Below are 6,358 nucleotides of genomic sequence, written 5' to 3'. Positions count from 1 at the left end.
CCCCAATAATATGAGCCGATCCCATGGGAGTTCCACCCAACTTACAACATGTGTCGATCCAATGTACAGCTTTCCGACGAACGGGCCCCCCCAATAATATGACCCGGACCGTATCCGCGGGTAGCATCTCATACATTGATCGTTGATGGAAGGTAGGAACATTTAAACAAATTTAAATTTCCTTTATTTATAATGATATCAATTTTAAATCATATTTAAAATGAGGGATTTTTAATTATGAAAATTTGTCTCATCTTTTCAAATTATTGTATGCTTGCCGGATTCATACAATTATGTCTAAAACATGCATACAATCATAATATCATATATTATATAGGATGATCGATTCCATTTCTAATTGACCCGTGGTTGTCAATCACGAGTCTTAGTCCAATCCTAGGTAATATGCAGTATGCAATGCAATCCTATTACATTAGCTTCCAATTTACATTTCTTCTGTCTTTATTGTCTGTTGGGCCCACCTCCATCTTCAAATCTTGATCTCCCACTAAATCTAATGCATTTACAATAAATAACAATGACAAGTAGGGGATACATTTTTAGGGGTGGGAACGGGCCATAAACCAAGCCCACTTTTATTACATATGACATTCATATTGGGCCATAAACCAGGCCCATTAATAAAATCCAACAACAATAATAAAACCAAATGTAAATAACCTAACATACACCTAAAAAATTGGTCATGGCAATCGATCATCCTTATCCAATAACATTTAATTCAAAATTAATTTATTGGATAACATGCATATGGCAATTTAAATTTAAACAGGATAAAATCATATTTTATATATAAAATCTTATTTTACATATAAAATCATATTTTACCTTTTTATCAAATAAAATCATATTTTATCTACAGAATCCAATTTTATAGATAAAATCATATTTTACTTAATATATCCATAAGATCAAATCTTATCATCAATTGTACCAAAAATAATTGATTTCAAAATTCAATTTAAGGATAAAATATTAAAATTTTCCAAAAATTCAAATTTATCCAAAAATCAATTTTAAAATTTTCGGACTCGAACAATTCGATCCGATGCCTCGTGAACCAATCAAAAACAATTTTTGACCGGACCAAAAATAAAATTTTAACATATTAAAATTAATTTTAAAATAAAAAATAATTTTTTCCGCGGGCCGCCCGGGACATTCCCGGGCCGGCCCGCACCCCCGTGGGGTCGGGCCGGGCAGCCCGGCTAACCCCTAGGGCAGCGCCGAGCGCCGCCCTGGGCAGCGACCATCGCTGCCCCACCGGGCAGCGATCCAATCGCTGCCCGGGTTTTGCCCGAAAAAAAAAAATTTTATTTTAAAAATATTTATTTTGTTTTAAAAATGAGACACAAAAATTTTTGTACAATTGATTAATTTAATCATTTGATCTGAGCAACCTGTCTCTGATACCACTGTTGGAAAACCGCGGCGTTCAGATCAATCAGAATTGTTACCCGGTGCAGCGGAAGTTTAAAAATTTAAATATGGAACGATTCCATAGTGTGGGTATCAATTCTTACGATTAAATTATGTGTGTGTAAAAATTAAATAATTGTTATATAATTTTTACCTTTAATCTCGAATCGAGATTCTGGACACCAACAGATTTCTCTGCTCTTGTTGTATCTCCCTGGAACTGATGAATAAACTTTTCTTCAATCAGGTCCACGAATAGAGGTTTAATCCCTCTGATAGATTGCACTAGAAAATCTATCAGAAGTTTTCTACGAAGAGAATAACGAATTTGATTCGCTAATCCAGACTGCAATTCAAAATCACAGACCGGAAAATCTCAGGTAGAGTAAGGGAGGGGCGGCCGAAATCTTCTAGAGAAAGAGCTCTAGGGTTTTCGAAATTTTGCCTTGAGTTGTGTGTAATTTCTGTACTGCAATAACTTATTTATAATGCAGGCCACTAACAGCTTAGGGCCCATTAGTCATAAGTTCAGGCCCGACAAGCAAAGCCCGCATGTTCAGAAATTAATATAAAATTCATCGTGACTCCGATTGATAAACCGATTTCACCAATGTGCACAAAAACCATTTCTGCACATTTTAAAGTCAAGATAAATTTTTCTGAATCCGAATTCAGTGGTTTCCAAAAATGTCCATCCCTATGTCATTTTAGGAAATCCTACTCCCTTACTCTTAATCAAGAAGTCCAACTTCTTTGTTCATTAAATTTAACTCTTTAAATTTAACTATCTCAACGGGGATTAAAAATCCATTACTCTGTGTGACCCTCAATGGTTCAGGGATACAGCTAGCCGTGGGCTCACAACTCCTTGTGACTCGGAACAATGAACCGACTTGCCCATCGAATCATGGTAAAGCGCCTAGCAACATCGCCCCATGATTCCCTAGGTATCACTGATAGTGCCTACAAGAACCAGTAGATTTTGGTTAGCGTACAGTACGGTCCCTTCATCCAAATATCCCGATCGAATCAACAACCATTGGTATATCGAGAGTCGCTCGAGATTCGATAACTATGCAATACATCTTGAAGATTAAATAGCGACATCGCATGTGCTACTAAGAAACCATTTCTTAAAACACATCAAGTACTCTGGCCAGAGATTCGTCACACTAATATCTCCTCAGATCGCATAGGATATCCACACTCGCATGTATGTGGTGAATCCTTGACAACAATGCATCGACTCCTATATGTGTTGTAACTGTACCCAATCCCGACACCTGATGACCCCAATAGAGTCGGTAAACGAGTCAAAGCACAGTACTAGCATATAGAGTCTCAATGATGTTTCAAGTAGTAAGGACTAATGGTGTACAACCAAAACCGCGGACTTTATCCACTCGATAAGTGATAACCACTTGGAAAGTCCGGATAGGGTAGTTCTATCATTCATCATATGAATATCCATTTGCATGCTTCGAACATCTCCATGTTCCCTACCAATGAAACGTGGTACTCTGCATCGCAAATGCTAGTCTCAAACTCGAGCGATCCTTATCCTTATTATCGGACGGCTCAATCGACTAGAAACAGTTTAGAATATACAGTGACTATAAGATGTGTTTCATGATAGACATCCCCATGTTCTACCACATCTTACATACACTATAGTATATTCAAGGTCTTTATCAAAATAACAATAGTATATCACAATATAACAATATGAAGAAAGATAAAGTCATTGCCATTAATAGAAGTGTAAATTATATTAAACAAAAGATTGTTTATACAAAGAGTCATCAAAGCCCATAGCCACAAGTTGGCTCACTGGGCACCCACTCTTTCACGAGACGCATGCCTAATAGCTCCCTCCTAATTTCTTATTTATGTTCCACTGTTCAGGTTTTGTAAAACAATTGAACATTTCTTATTGGATGATGATGCACTAGTACTGGTTGGTGATGTTGTACAATGTTTGTTAGGTCGTGACTCGAACAAAACTTCTTGGTATTATTCATCTGTTAATGACGAAATACGTATATGAGTTATTATTAATTATAGAGACATTTAAATATGACACGTGTCAGTTGGTTATAAACTAATTTATTAAAAAATGACGCTAAAACAATGACATTTTACATATAAATTTGTCTCTAAAATAGCGGATATTTATTTACAAAACCATCGCTATTGTTAGAGATGATTTGTAGATAATTGTCTCTAAAATAGCCACTAATTTTTTTCAAAACCATTGCCAAATTTAGAGATGGTTTACTTATAAAATGATCTATAAATTTAGCGACGCATCCGGCCTAAAGCGTCGCTAAATCTAGAGATGATCTTCATAAAAAATTTAGTCGCAATTAGCAAAGGTTTTAATATAATTCATCGTTAGCATTAGGGACAACTTACAAAAAATGTGTCTCTAAAATTTGAGACTATTCTTTAAGATCATTGTTATATTTCAGTGACAAAGGAAACACAGTTGATTTCAATTTATTCGCAAAATCAAATTATAAAACCGTCGCTAATCACTGAAATTTTTTTTAGTGGCTTGATATATAATAATGGTTAGATTAGATTGTTTTTAAATCAATATATTCTAAATATCAGAATAAATTTTGAAAATTAAAAAAAATCCCGAACATATATTGAGATCAATAATTTGAAGGTAAATGTCCTCCTCTTTCAAGTAAGTTACCCAACATTAATAATAATTTTATATGTCTGGAAGAAAAAAAAACCTAGGTGAGAAAGAGGATCCAATTTATTATTTAGTTGTGTGTGACTTCATGATTCATGGTCCATGTGGTTTGGTGAAAAAAAATTTGTTGGAAAACGTGATCTTGGATCTGTCAGATCCGATACCCGGCGCAGCGGAAGTTTAAAATTTTTATTTTGATCTAGAACGATTCTAGATCGAGGGTATCAAATCCTAACGATTAAAACAAACAAGTAAAATAATAATAACAATAAATATTTTACCTTTTCAAGCAACTGCTTGATTATGGACTCCAACAGAATTTAATCTGCTCTTCTTGTAAATCCCGGAAACCGATGACTGTCACGATCAACCTCCATAATTAAGTCCACGAACGAAAAACAGAAACCCTCTGATTGATTGCACTAGAAATCAATCAGATGTTTATCGTAGAGATTAAACAGATTTGATCTGTCAATTCAGAAAGTGACTTTTCAGAAAAATCACAAACTGAATTTTCTCAAAAAAGGGAAGGGAAATTTTCAAAAATTTGCTTGAGACTGTCTCTCTAATTTTCGAAAACTCCTTGCTGATTCTAGATGTGTATTTACGAAAATTACAAAGTCTAGTATGAGTCAATTTCTGTAATGCCCCGATTTTATTATTATTGAGTTTAATCGAGATAATCCGGGTTATTAATAATGGAGGATCATTTTGATAATACACAAGGGTCATTTTGCAAACTTTGGAGAATTAAAGGACTGAAATGCAAATATTGGATTTTTATATATTATTAGATTGCAAGTGGGAGACAATGATTCTTCTCCTTCCTTCCATTCTCCACACTAGCCGAGAGAGAGAAGCCATGGGAGACGCTTAGTTCAAGCTTTTCTCCCGTTCGATTCGCAAGATCTGACCGTTAGAATTTTAATCCGAGTTGAGATTATCGATCACTACGACGAAGGCTTCATTTTGACGTAAGTTTTGCTTCGATCCTCGAACTTTGAATTTTGTCGGGTTTTCAGAATTTGATGAAATTATAGTATGTTGTTTTTGAGATATCATAAATTGTATATTCGAAGTCGGATCGGAAAAAGAACGAAGTTTGGATTTTATATGAATTTTTAGAGTTAAATTCGAAAATGGGGTTGTTGGATTTTGATGGATTTTGAATTTTTTTGTTGATGGAGAAGTTGATATGGATTGTTTGAAAGGGATTGATGATGTTGGAGATTTTTGGTTTGAACGTTTATAGTCGTTATGCCGTCGAAATCGAGTTTGGATTATGGGTTATTTTGTTTTGGATTGAATTCCGGGTTTGATTAAATTGGTAGATTGATGTCGAATCCGTATATTCTTCATTTTCAAAATTGGATTGGAGTTTCGGGTTTGGATCGAACTTTGGACTTGATACGAGTTGAGAATTGAAGACGGTATATTGATTGAATTTAATTGTTTTGAATTGTCGTGATTCGATTGATTATTTATTTGAGTTCGTTAATATTTTCAGATTTGAATCATCGACAAAATTGAAAGGTAAAAGACGATGTTGATTCGAATGGGGTTGAATACTCGAGTTTGATTGATTCTCGAGCCCCGAAAACCACATACTATATGTTTATTTGTCTAAGTGAATTTGTTTGAGTATCTTGTTACATTTGCATTCATATTGAGCCAATTATTCTATTCGTTTTGAATTTAGACGAATTAGGGAGCTATTTTGAAGTGGTCTTAGATTGCGAGATTTTCTAAGTATCAAAATACTTCTTATAGTTGCTCTAAAGTCTATGGGTTAAGTTGAATGGCATTCACCCCGAATGGGTGTGTCGGTGAATTGTTGTGAAGACTTTACCCCGAGATTCCAATCGAGAACCGAGAACCGAGAACCGATTGATATTTCGATTATCTGAGTTGATAATCCCGAACTTTTGAAGTCATGCATACATTCGAATTCCTTTTGAGTTATTGATGATTGTTCATTTCGTTATGAAATCTTTAATTGAATTGTATGCCCATCTCTTTTACTTAGAAATTATATTTCTAACCGGATTATCCAGCTGTTGTCTTTGTTTGTATGTGTACTTGGCAACAGGAGGATCAGGAGCTGGACCAAGTCGTTTGGGTTAGCTCGGGATGTGATGATAGAAGTGAGACACCGTGTGTCATAGGGTCGTACCTTTTGGACTTGTATTGTATTTATTAGTCGAACGAACC

Source organism: Henckelia pumila, chromosome 4, assembly GCF_033568475.1.
Source record: "Henckelia pumila isolate YLH828 chromosome 4, ASM3356847v2, whole genome shotgun sequence".
NCBI classification, from domain to species: Eukaryota; Viridiplantae; Streptophyta; class Magnoliopsida; order Lamiales; family Gesneriaceae; genus Henckelia; species Henckelia pumila.
Note: the sequence above shows the minus strand (reverse complement) of the source record.